Source organism: Gadus macrocephalus, chromosome 7 (assembly GCF_031168955.1).
Source record: "Gadus macrocephalus chromosome 7, ASM3116895v1".
Classification (NCBI taxonomy): Eukaryota; Metazoa; Chordata; class Actinopteri; order Gadiformes; family Gadidae; genus Gadus; species Gadus macrocephalus.
Genome location: NC_082388.1, coordinates 9,944,336 through 9,956,624, shown reverse-complemented (window position 1 = coordinate 9,956,624; position 12,289 = coordinate 9,944,336). Strand labels below are relative to the sequence as shown.

Here is a 12,289-nt window from a genome sequence, read left to right as displayed (position 1 = left end):
CATCTGTCATTCGAGGGCCTCACAAAGGACCTCCATTGGAACAATTGGAAACTGAATTAAGACGCTATATGGGACAACTAACTGGCATACACAGGCTTATTTACTAACAGGAGAAAGACAGAGTTCCAGAGTTGGAGAAGGAGCCACCAAGGGGGGTGGAGCCAGGTGACCACGTGTATCTCAGAGTCTTCAGGAGAAAGTGGAACAAACAAACCCAGGAGAGAAGGACCATACAAAGTCACCAACGCAACACCAACAGCCATCCAAGTGGAAGGAAGTGCCACGTGGTATCATCTCAACCACTGCACGTGAGGAGTGAGGAGGAGGAGCCAGACGCAGACACACGTGGGGCTGACCAGCTGCCCCAGGACCAGATCCAGTCGAGCCAAGAGATACAGCAGCATGGTGATGCTGAAAACGGGGAGCCTGTTTCTGATCCTTTACGGGTTGTGCCAGATTCAGCTGGCACAAGCACAGACCCCGAGGAAGGATGAAACCATTGGGGCAACACAAACCTGGAAGGGCCAGGAATTAGGGGGTAGTAGGCCAACTGAAGAGAGCCAGAGAGGAACACAGGATAATCCGGCCCAAAATCATTCAGGACTGGTTGACAACAAAGGGAAAATAGTCTTGTATGCTCAGATACCACCGCAAGATCAAATCAATGACTTTGTGTATACTGTTATGTCGGATGATGAACATCTATGTGCATTAACCCTCCGCCAGAATTATGAACATGCACATAGGAAAGATCGGTGTAAATTACATATCCAATTTGATTCAATGAAATGGTGTCTAAAAGTAACGTCAGGAAGAACATGGGACTACAACGGAAATTATCAATTGAACGTGAGAGAATTTATATTTTTTAAAGCAGTGTCAGACAGAACGTTTAATTTTACATTAGAAGCAGAAGATCCTTGTGTAATCAAAAATAAACTATGGCGACAAGGATCTTTACATCAACATCCATGTCTCTTGAAGAGACTCTTGTAGAACGAACAACTGTTAAGCATTGGTCGCCGCTCTACAAGCGTTTGAATTTTGCTTAGAAGAACGGACACAGCAGGAGTATGATATAGAGGTCAATTTAAATAGAACACGAACAGAAGGTATTCCATGTCAGAAAAAGTATGTTATATGTTCAATGAAATGTTTTCTGCTGTTAGGATCGAGTCAACATAACAAATATCTTGAAGATAAATATGACGGAATGCCATGGAATGTAATCATGAAAATCATCACAAGAAATAGGCGAAGTAACACGACCAACACAAACCAATTTTCAAATTGAAGAAGGATTAGAATGCTTTCAAAATGACGAAGGAAACGAAAATGCCAGCGATGTAGGTAGTATACCAGAGGAACAATGTAACATAATTTGGAATGTCACGCTATTCGATATAGACGGGAAACTAATGTTATATCAGCCACCTGCGATTAAAAATGTTCAGCTTTTACTAGGCTCTCAGCAGAAGTCTAGAGAGAACTACATGTCAATACTGTGGAGTGATGGAGCATTCGTGAGCCAGGACAGAGTGGCTTGGCAGAACAGACAGGCTTTAGATTGGCTTCTAGCAGAAAGGGGGGGAGTTTGTGATCTTATTGGTGAAATGTGTTGTACCTTCATTCCAAATAATACTGCCCCAGATGGATCATTTACACTTGCAATGAACAATTTAAAACGTTTAAGAAAAGAGTTAAAGGAAAATGCAGGCCATGATCAGGGAATGTTTGGATGGCTTGAAACAAAGTTTGGCATGTGGGGAATGATGTTCGCTAAGATAGGTGTAGTGCTCCTAATAGTACTAACAGCAATGGGTCTTATCTTCTGCTGCTGCATTCCCATAGTCAGATCCGTAATAGCATCCAGGCTTTCTAAGGAGATGGCCCTCATGGTGTCTGGCATAGAGGAGTCGGGGGAGTGGGAGAGGATACTCTATGGGGAGATAGATTGGAGTGACACTAGAAAGGAGACCGGAATGTGAGAATCGGACATCAGGGGGAGTTCCTATTCTCTTAACTGGTGCCCTAACCCCCCACATTATATAGCATACCGGTACATGACAATAATCAGAACTATCCCAATCCATGCAAGCTTGTTGACAGTTTTCAGTTTTAATTTCTTTTAGTTTTAATTCCTATTGTTTACTTATTTTTTGAAATATCATTTTTTGAGTTTCATATTGTTATGTCATATATTTTGAAATGCTTATTTTCAATGCATGCTGAAAATACTGTGTTATGTGTGAATTCTAGTTAGACATGTTAGACATTTGATAGATCTTTTTGCCTTAAATCAGGTTGAGACTCCTGAACATGTTTAAAGGTTTTTAACGATGATCAAATGTAGTGCAAAATATGACCCAAACGACTGTTATGTTTTTGTTGTGACCTTAGTAGTCACAAAGGGGGGATTGTGGTAGAAATTAGTGAGTATATTCTATAGTAAACCATGATTATTAATAGGCTTAATATTTTAAATAGTGGAAAACACATGACGCCTGAGTCAGGTTTCACACCAGATGGTAGGTACGCAGAAATGCCCTGGGAACTGCAGGGTCAAGTCATGTTGACCTCCACCTTTCAGGCGTGGGTCATTTTGACTGACAAGCCTAATCCCTGCGTACCTCAGATCGGGGCACGGTTGATAACATGCTGAGATGAAGAGACAAGGCGGAAAACCTCATTAGGGACAAAGGGAACCTCCATTGGATTTCGAAGTTCCTGTATGTGTATAAAGGAGGGCTGGGACCGAAGTCCAGCCAGTGACTTTGCAAATCTACTCAGGCTGTTATCGTTGTTGTTTTTCTGCACGATAAAGTCTTTTGTCAATTCTTGCTCCGGACCCCTCGATTTCTTTTGCACTCTCTCTCTTGAATTAGTCTAAGTGTTTTAAATCTCAGTTAATCTTCATTAAACAGTGGCAAGAGCTGAGTGAGAGCAGGCTGCAGGTCATCTGATACATCATGTAGAGATGCGTGGTAGGCTGACCAGGCCACAATGTCTCCCTAAGACTAATTGTGTAAATAGCATGCAAAAAAAATGATCTACTGTTGGTAAAACATCACTTACTGATATTCCTAACATCTTTACTGCATTCATTGACCCAGCAAATGTACATTTTGACACCAAGATTGACCTTCTAAGTGACTTGGAAGCTGATATATTGACATTTATAGGTTTTACATGCGAAAATCTTGGAAATCCAAGATGGCCGCCTTCCACCATCTTGATTAAGTGGAACCCCCTCTAAATTGAAAGGTATGGTGATGGAGAACCTGTGGAAAAAATTTGGTGCTTTTGTCCGCCGTGTCCCCATTTTTCTCAAATCTGGTCCTAAGCCGCCTGACTATGGTGAGAAATGATGTTTGTTAATGTATTGCGTATATCATTAAATAGAACCACATTTACTGCATATCATTTGTGTGTTAAGTTTTCTTTGCCGAAATTTATTTGAGGACTCAGTGTTTCTGAAGTTGTGGAAGAAAACGCTATTCCATGTGTGAATTAGGCCATATTATTTGGCCATAAACTGAGCCATTTGAAGTTTGAAATTCATGTAGTAATGCATCTGTCTCATCGGAGACTGCAAACGCGCTGTCAAAATATCAACTCGTCAGATTCAAAAGCGCTCATGGCTCTTAAAGGGGATGTGAGATGGCACTCTCATTGGTTTATTGCACGTTACGCCCAAACCACACCTATGGGTACCCAGGGGAAAAAATACTATCGTTTACTGCAGCATTTACTACAGTATACTATATATTACTATAGTATACTATACTATACTACAATATAGTGTGGGATTTACTATAGTAATTTTCCAGACATTGTAGTGTACTATGGTAAATACCATAGTAAGTTACTACACAGTGTAGTATACTATAGATTACTATACTATACTACAATATAGTGTGGGTAGTACTGTAGTACTGTACTACAAAGTGTAGTACAGTATAGATTACTATAGTTAACTATAATATACTTTTTTTAATATATATTTTCATTATTCTGTAATTTGTCCTAAAATGAATATGTGAAACATAAGCCAAATATTTGTATTATGTGGAGATTTTATTGTAGAAACATAAACCACACATAAATATAAAACATAATGCACAACATGCATAGGCTACAACAGCCAGAATATAATAACAATGAAAGAGAGTACAATTGAAGCCTTACTAACTTTAAACATTTTCTAATACAGGCATCTTGATAAGAATAATTGACTCATCGTGTACGTAGCAAAAGCATTTGCACAAAATATCATTAGGTTTGCAAAGAAGTATTTCATGGGTCTTTCTGAACTTTCTGAATACTTGCTTAGCAGTATTCACCTTAGCAAAATCATCATAGAGTCTTAATTGTCTGGAATCCTTTTTGAATCTAAAAATTTGTAGGTACACCTCTTCACACTTGCATGCTGATAAGCAACCACAATTGAGCTTACAAAGTAGTATGGATTTAATGCTACCATGCTCTCCGTTTTTTAGAGCCACACAAGAATTATTGCGTTTAAAATTTGCTGCATACATTTCAGTGGTGTATAAAGTGTGGTGGATGAAACATCTCTTGAATTCTTTGACACTGGCCTCTATATAATTTCCAAAGAGAATGGACTCCCCCACTGTAATTACTCTTGTTGTGTAATTCCCGACAACCCGAGCCCCACTTCCTACTTTGGATGATTTTAACACTGTATTGTCTTTGTTAACAAGTTTGTTGAAAAGATCACAGACATCATCACTGGCATTGTTGAATAATTCAGTGTGGTGCATTAGTGTTTTTGTGTTAAAAAATCTCTTAAAAATGTGTTCAGGGACTGCCTGTGTACCATTGAACATTTCAAGAAGAGTGCCAATTGTGTCTTCATAAACAAATGAAGAGTTGGACCACAGCGGACCCCACATGTCAACTGCGTTGCTAAGATGGGTTAAGCAGTGAACATTATAAGATGCATAACATTTTCCATAAAGCTCTTGTACCTCGACAACAAAACGCGTATGACAAGAGGAAGCATGCAAAAGATCAGCTTGTTGGATATTATCCTGGAGGAGTGTGTAGATGGAGAAGACAAGTAATAGCCAGTGATTATAATAAACCGGGGGTAAAACTGTTTTCAAAAGAATGGGGGAATAAAAGAAAAGAAATGCCCTCCATTCAGATGCCTTCCAATAGTGTCTCTCGGACAATGACCTTGGACATCTTTTGACTTCATGTGGTGGGTGTATGGTGAGGAGAGAACTGTCAATCTGTTGGATTATTTTCGGTTGTAAATAGAATGGCAAAGCAGAGTTTTTTGAATCACACCAAATACTGACAAATTATTTTGTTACACCAAGGCAAACACTATGCATATATTCTGGGACAAATATTCACCGTATGGAAGTGCTTCTTAACATCAGTGAATTATTGTAATGTGATGTAGCCTAATGTTGTCTGTCATATTGTACACCATGGGGTCGCCAACTGGCCTGCTCTGCTTTGTCAGATCATTTTGACTTTTTGCTTTCTGTCAACTTATTAAGCATATTAACAAGATTAGATTTGAGTATTCATCTCCTGTTCCGCCTGCATTGTCTACCCGCTCAGGCTCATCCCCCCTGCTGACCTCTGTTGTACAGTCTTGATGTAACCCTTAACTCTATGTACATCTTCTGTTTGTCATAGGATCATGTCAGCTGAACTCAATTAATGAAACCAGGAATGAAGTAAGATCCATTAATGCAATAAACTGTCTGCACTTAATGTTCTACCTACAATTAAAGTTTTTAATTCCTAACTCTATAGTATAGGGATAGATACAGCAATATATTCCTGTAATCTATCAGCTGTAAGCTTTGTACCCTCTAACTGGCTTCTGTATTTGCCCAGGTGTATGTGAGTCAGTTTTGTTTTTTTAATGGAATTTTTATTTTCAGTGCCATCACCCATCTTGTGAGCTGTTGAGGGAGAACAACCACAGGCTGCAGAGGAAAAATTATTCCCTCAAGGCAAAAATAGCAACATTGAAATGTAATGCTATTGTTGAAAACTTATAACTTACCCTAACCCTAACCAAGACCAGAACCAACACTATCACCAGCACCAACAGCAGTTCCACCACCAGCAACAGAAGACCCATCACCAGCAGCACCAGGTCCATCATCAGCATCAGCAACAGAGGCCCTGGGCCACTGTAAGAATCTGTTTGACTTTATTTGTATAGGTTAAGTTATTTGTATAGGTTAAGTTAAGTTACGTCCGTGAGGAACTCGGATTAGAGCCGCTGCTCCTTTACTTAGAAAGGAGTCAGCTGAGGTGGTTCGGGCATCAGGCAAGGGTGCCCACTGGGCGCCTCCCTTGGGAGTTGTTTCAGGCACGTCCAGTGGGGAGGAGACCTCGGGGACCCATGACTAGGTGGAGAGATTATATCTCAACACTGGCCTGGGAACGCCTCGGGATCCCCCCGTCAGAGCTGGTCAATGTGGCCCGGGAAAGGGAAGTCTGGGGCCCCCTGCTTGAGCTGCTCCCCCCGCGACCCGACCCCGGATAAGCGGATGAGGATGAGGATGAGGATGAGGAAGTTACTTAGTTTCAGTTGCACTGTTTTTCTAAATGCATCAGCCGTACACTTGGTTAATCTAAATGCATATATATATCATTGAGGTAAAACGCTAGTCTGCTGTATGTTGAAGTAGATTTGTGGTAATGTTATCTACTTGCATTAAAGGTCATTCCAAAAGGACTTCCAAAGCCCCCAGAAGTTCATAAATGATCTCCTACATGGAATGTATACCAGGGAATATATGGCAGGCCATTCAGTGACTGGCCAGTCATCCAGCAGCTGCACAGAAGGAAAACCTGGCCTAGCCAAACAGGACCTTGTTGAAATAACAAGTAGGTATATAGAAATGAGAAAAGATGTTGGTTGAGTGATACCCTCATTTTCATGCTCATCTTTCGTGTATGTGTTTGTGTGTGTGTGTATTCCCACAGATGCTGCAAAGTTGAAGTTCACCTACGTAACTGATACGAACATAGCTGAACAATGCTGCCAAATTTCAGACACAATAAATTATCAACTGTTTAAAGAAAGTTAAACTTTTGTTCTATTTTTTTGGTATTTTAGCAGTCTGTAGATTAATGGTGTTAATGGTGGTTTTAAGCCTAATTTATGTGCAGTGAATTATTGTTACAGCACTATGGTTAAAAATTGCAACAACAAAAAGTGATACAGTTGAAAATATCCATTAGGTAAAGTACAATTACATAGTTAAAAGAACAACAAAATACTGCATAATGCAGTTATTGCAATGCAGTATATATAGTACTATGGTGTCGTAATTGTAGTCTTCTATGGCAAAATAAAAGTATAATAAAAGTTCTGTAATTTACTTCAGTAGATTGTAGTTTATGTAGTAAACTGTAGTAGTATATAATGTAGTATACTGTAGTAATAAAACTGCAGTTTTCTGTAGTATACTATAGTTTACTGTAGTAGTATATATGTGGTATACTGTAGTAATAAAACTGCAGTTTTCTGTAGTTTACTGTAGTAAAACTACTATAGTATGGTTCAAAAACACTACAATATTTACTATAGTATATGTACTGTAGTTTATTTACTATAGTAAACTATAGAATTTTCTGTAGTATACTTAAGCAATAGATCCCGCCAGGCTGGGGTATGTGCTCATTATACCACTGTTAAGGGGCGTTGTCCGGCCCCGACGCGCAGCGGAGGGCCGGCGACCCCCTTCACAGTGGTATAATGTGCACATGCCACTGACTGAAGTGATCTATTGCTTTTATACAATGGTTACTGTTATGGCGAAACGAAAGTCATAGACACACTACATTTAAAAAGAAACAAAGAAAGTCAAAGTAGCGGTTTTGTTAAAAATACAAAAAAGTAGTCCCTCCTGGCTGCCGCTATGCATCGACGGTCGCTATGCAACACACTTTAGCGTCCCTCCGAGAGAAGGCTCCGATAGAGCGGTTCGCCGGCAATTTATCCTATGGAGCAGTTCACTCGCCGATTTTAGACTTCAGTGAACTGTGCTATTGCTTTTATACAACTGTTAAAATTATGGCAAAATGACTTCACACACACACACTAGTAAAAATACGGTTGTATTCTTTGACACTTTCCACTTCAAGGCGCGGAGTGATACTTTCACAAAATGATCGGGCGTCATAGCAGTTATGTATACGCTCTTTATACAACAGTTGGGAACCAATCAGATCGCTGGATTTAGGTCCCCCATTGTATAATATAGTATATATAGGGTATACTATAGTTTATTCACTATAGTAAACTATAGAATTTTTTCATGTGGGTGTCAAGCCGTGGTCTAATTAATCTCTCTCTGTGAATTGCACGAATAATTTGCGCTCCGATATCAACTGGCCTCTCGTCAAAAGGTCATGCCATTGTGATCACGTAAAAGCTGTGGTGAACGCGGGTTTAAATACCCTGAGCAAAACCGGGTTAACTTAACCTGCGCAAAACCTGCTCCGACCAGGAATCCTAACCGCTAGACCATATCGGACTTGATGAAAAATTTTAAAGTTATCATTGCCGACCTTGATTATTTTTTGTTTCTATCTTTCGTTATTAATTGTTTTATTGTAGTTTAATTGCATAATTCAAGGTGCCCAATACTTTCGTATATTGGACATATTACACACATGAGCGTACGCTCACCACAACAGAAGGGTGTGGTGCAAGTTGAGTCCGTTTGTATACAGTCGGCCTACAACGGTCATGTGGATATCTTCGTTTCATCGTCGCACAACAGCATGATAACGATAAGTGACCAGGGCCTACCTAAAATGACTTGTTCCCATACCGGGAGTCGAACCCGGGCCGCCTGGGTGAAAACCAGGAATCCTATCCGCTAGACCATATGGGAAAGCTATTAATAATTGAATTTGATTATATTTTGTTTCAAACTTTCTTTGTTAATTGTCTTTTTGTAGTTTGATTGCATAATTCCAGGCCCCCAATATTTTCAGATTTTTTTGATATTACGCAGAAAGCCTTATGAATCTGTATGATGTGATGCGAGTTGCGTATGTATACTAGACAACTGACAAGCAGAAATCTTCGTTTAATGGCAGCGAGACAACAATGCCACGAAGAGATGCAACTTATACCACTAGATCCAATACCGGGAGTCGAACCCGGGCCGCCTTGGTGAAAACCAGGAATCCTAACCGCTAGACCATATGGGACTTCTGTTGCTGCCGAATTTCATTATTTTTTGTCTCTCACTTCCTTTGTTAATTGTTTTATTGTGGTGTGATTGCCTGTTTCAAGGCATCCCATAATTTCAGAACATTTTGATATTACGCAGAAGATCTTATGCCTCTGTAGGTTGGGGTGAGACTGGAGTATGTATACATCACAAGTGACAAGCGCATATCTTCGATTAATGGCAGTGCCACAGCATGGCCACGAAGAGCCTCACCTAAAATTTCTAGTTCCCATACCGGGAGTCGAACCCGGGCCGCCTGGGTGAAAACCAGGAATCCTAACCGCTAGACCATATGGGACTTTTATAACTCCCTTAAAGTTATTATTTCTGAATTTGAATATTTTTTGTTTCTAACTTTGTATGTTAATTGTAATGTAATTGCGTGATTCAAGGCCCCCAATAATTTCTGAAATTTTGCATATTACGCAGAAGAGCATCTGCATCTGTAGGTTTTGGTTCGAGTGGAGTATGTATACATTACAACTGACAAGCGGTAAGCTTCTTTTAATGGCAGCACCACAGCAGACGTACCTAATGGTACATGTTCCCATACCGGGAGTCGAACCCGGGCCGCCTGGGTGAAAACCAGGAATCCTAACCGCTAGACCATATGGGACTACCGTTACTGCAGAATTTTATTATTTTTTGTCTCTCACTTTCTCTGTTAATTGTTTTATTGTAGTGTAATTGCCTGTTTCAAGGCCTCCCATAATTTCAGAAAATGTTGATATTACGCAGAAGATCTTATGCATCTGTAGATAGGGGTGAGACTGGAGTATGTATACATTACAACTGACAAGCGGTAAGCTTCTTTTAATGGCAGCACCACAGCAGACGTACCTAATGGTACATGTTCCCATACCGGGAGTCGAACCCGGGCCGCCTGGGTGAAAACCAGGAATCCTAACCGCTAGACCATATGGGACTACCGTTACTGCAGAATATTATTATTTTTTGTCTCTCACTTTCTCTGTTAATTGTTTTATTGTAGTGTAATTGCCTGTTTCAAGGCATCCCATAATTTCAGAACATTTTGATATTACGCAGAAGATCTTATGCCTCTGTAGGTTGGGGTGAGACTGGAGTATGTATACATCACAACTGACAAGCGGATATCTTCGATTAACGGCAGTGCCACAGCATGGCCACGAAGAGCCTCACCTAAAATTTCTAGTTCCCATACCGGGAGTCGAACCCGGGCCACCTGGGTGAAAACCAGGAATCCTAACAGCTAGACCATATGGGACTTCATTAACACTTTTAAAGTTATTATTGCCGACCTTGATTATTTTTTTGTTTCTAACTTTCGGTATTAATTGTTTTATTGAGGTTTAATTGCATAATTCAAGGTGCCCAATACTTTCGTGTATTGGACATATTACACACATGAGCGTACGCTCACCACAACAGAAGGGTGTGGTGCAAGTTGAGTCCATTTGTATACAGTAGGCCTACAACGGTCATGTGGATATCTTCGTTTCATCGTCGCACAACAGCATGATTACGATAAGTGACCAGGGCCTACCTAAAATGACTTGTTCCCATACCGGGAGTCGAACCCGGGCCGCCTGGGTGAAAACCAGGAATCCTTACCGCTAGACCATATGGGAAACCTTTTAAAAATTGAATTTGATTATATTTTGTTTCAAACTTTCTTTGTTAACTGTCTTTTTGTAGTTTGATAGCATAATTCCAGGCCTCCCATATTTTATTTTATATACTAGACAACTGACAAGCAGAAATCTTCGTTTAATGGCAGCGACACAACAAAGCCAGGAAGAGATGCAACTTATACTACTAGTTCCCATACCGGGAGTCGAACCCGGGCCGCCTGGGTGAAAACCAGGAATCCTAACCGCTAGACCATATGGGACTTCTGTTGCTGCAGAATTTTATTATTTTTTGTCTCTCACTTTCTTTGTTAATTGTTTTATTGTAGTGTAATTGCCTGTTTCAAGGCATCCCATAATTTCAGAACATTTTGATATTACGCAGAAGATCTTATGCCTCTGTAGGTTGGGGTGAGACTGGAGTATGTATACATCACAACTGACAAGCGGATATCTTCGATTAACGGCAGTGCCACAGCATGGCCACGAAGAGCTTCACCTAAAATTTCTAGTTCCCATACCGGGAGTCAAACCCGGGCCGCCTGGGTGAAAACCAGGAATCCTAACCGCTAGACCATATGGGACATCTGTTGCTGCAGAATTTTATTATTTTTTGTCTCTCACTTTCTTTGTTAATTGTTTTATTGTAGTGTAATTGCCTGTTTCAAGGCATCCCATAATTTCAGAACATTTTGATATTACGCAGAAGATCTTATGCCTCTGTAGGTTGGGGTGAGACTGGAGTACGTATACATCACAACTGACAAGCGGATATCTTCGATTAACGGCAGTGCCACAGCATGGCCACGAAGAGCTTCACCTAAAATTTCTAGTTCCCATACCGGGAGTCGAACCCGGGCCGCCTGGGTGAAAACCAGGAATCCTAACCGCTAGACCATATAAGACGCTAATAACTCACTTAAAGTTATTATTTCTGAATTTGAATATTTTTTGTTTCTAACTTTCTTTGTTAATTGTAATGTAATTGCGTGATTCAAGGCCCCCAATAATTTCTGAAATTGTGCATATTACGCAGAAGTGCTACTGCATCTGTAGGTGTAGGTTTTGGTGCGAGTGGACTATGTATACATTACAACTGACAAGCGGATAGCTTCGTTTAATGGCAGCACCACAGCAGACGTACCTAAACGTACATGTTCCCATACCGGGAGTCGAACCCTGGCCGCCTGGGTGAAAACCAGGAATCCTAACCGCTAGACCATATGGGACTACTCTTACTGCAGAATTTTATTATTTTTTGTCTCTCACTCTCTTTGTTAATTGTTTTATTGTAGTGTGATTGCCTGTTTCAAGGTATCCCATAATTTCAGAACATTTTGATATTACGCAGAAGATCTTATGCCTCTGTAGGTTGGGGTGAGACTGGAGTATGTATACATCACAACTGACAAGCGGAAATCTTCGTTTGAT

At 40.3% G+C, this 12,289-nt stretch overlaps 10 non-coding genes across 10 annotated transcripts; all 10 read right to left on the bottom strand.

The window, feature by feature from the left end:
- Positions 1-8,831: 8,831 nt before the first annotated feature.
- trnae-uuc (transfer RNA glutamic acid (anticodon UUC)) lies at positions 8,832-8,903 on the bottom strand. Its single transcript has one exon. It is a non-coding gene; the product is annotated as a tRNA-Glu (tRNA).
- A 571-nt stretch (positions 8,904-9,474) lies between these two features.
- Positions 9,475-9,546, bottom strand: trnae-uuc (transfer RNA glutamic acid (anticodon UUC)). The gene has a single exon. It is a non-coding gene; the product is annotated as a tRNA-Glu (tRNA).
- A 246-nt stretch (positions 9,547-9,792) lies between these two features.
- Positions 9,793-9,864, bottom strand: trnae-uuc (transfer RNA glutamic acid (anticodon UUC)). Its single transcript has one exon. It is a non-coding gene; the product is annotated as a tRNA-Glu (tRNA).
- A 237-nt stretch (positions 9,865-10,101) lies between these two features.
- On the bottom strand, positions 10,102-10,173 carry trnae-uuc (transfer RNA glutamic acid (anticodon UUC)). The gene has a single exon. It is a non-coding gene; the product is annotated as a tRNA-Glu (tRNA).
- A 249-nt stretch (positions 10,174-10,422) lies between these two features.
- On the bottom strand, positions 10,423-10,494 carry trnae-uuc (transfer RNA glutamic acid (anticodon UUC)). The gene has a single exon. It is a non-coding gene; the product is annotated as a tRNA-Glu (tRNA).
- A 292-nt stretch (positions 10,495-10,786) lies between these two features.
- On the bottom strand, positions 10,787-10,858 carry trnae-uuc (transfer RNA glutamic acid (anticodon UUC)). The gene has a single exon. It is a non-coding gene; the product is annotated as a tRNA-Glu (tRNA).
- A 191-nt stretch (positions 10,859-11,049) lies between these two features.
- Positions 11,050-11,121, bottom strand: trnae-uuc (transfer RNA glutamic acid (anticodon UUC)). Its single transcript has one exon. It is a non-coding gene; the product is annotated as a tRNA-Glu (tRNA).
- Positions 11,122-11,370: 249 nt separating this feature from the next.
- On the bottom strand, positions 11,371-11,442 carry trnae-uuc (transfer RNA glutamic acid (anticodon UUC)). The gene has a single exon. It is a non-coding gene; the product is annotated as a tRNA-Glu (tRNA).
- Positions 11,443-11,691: 249 nt separating this feature from the next.
- Positions 11,692-11,763, bottom strand: trnae-uuc (transfer RNA glutamic acid (anticodon UUC)). Its single transcript has one exon. It is a non-coding gene; the product is annotated as a tRNA-Glu (tRNA).
- A 252-nt stretch (positions 11,764-12,015) lies between these two features.
- trnae-uuc (transfer RNA glutamic acid (anticodon UUC)) lies at positions 12,016-12,087 on the bottom strand. Its single transcript has one exon. It is a non-coding gene; the product is annotated as a tRNA-Glu (tRNA).
- Between the last annotated feature and the right edge of the window lie 202 nt (positions 12,088-12,289).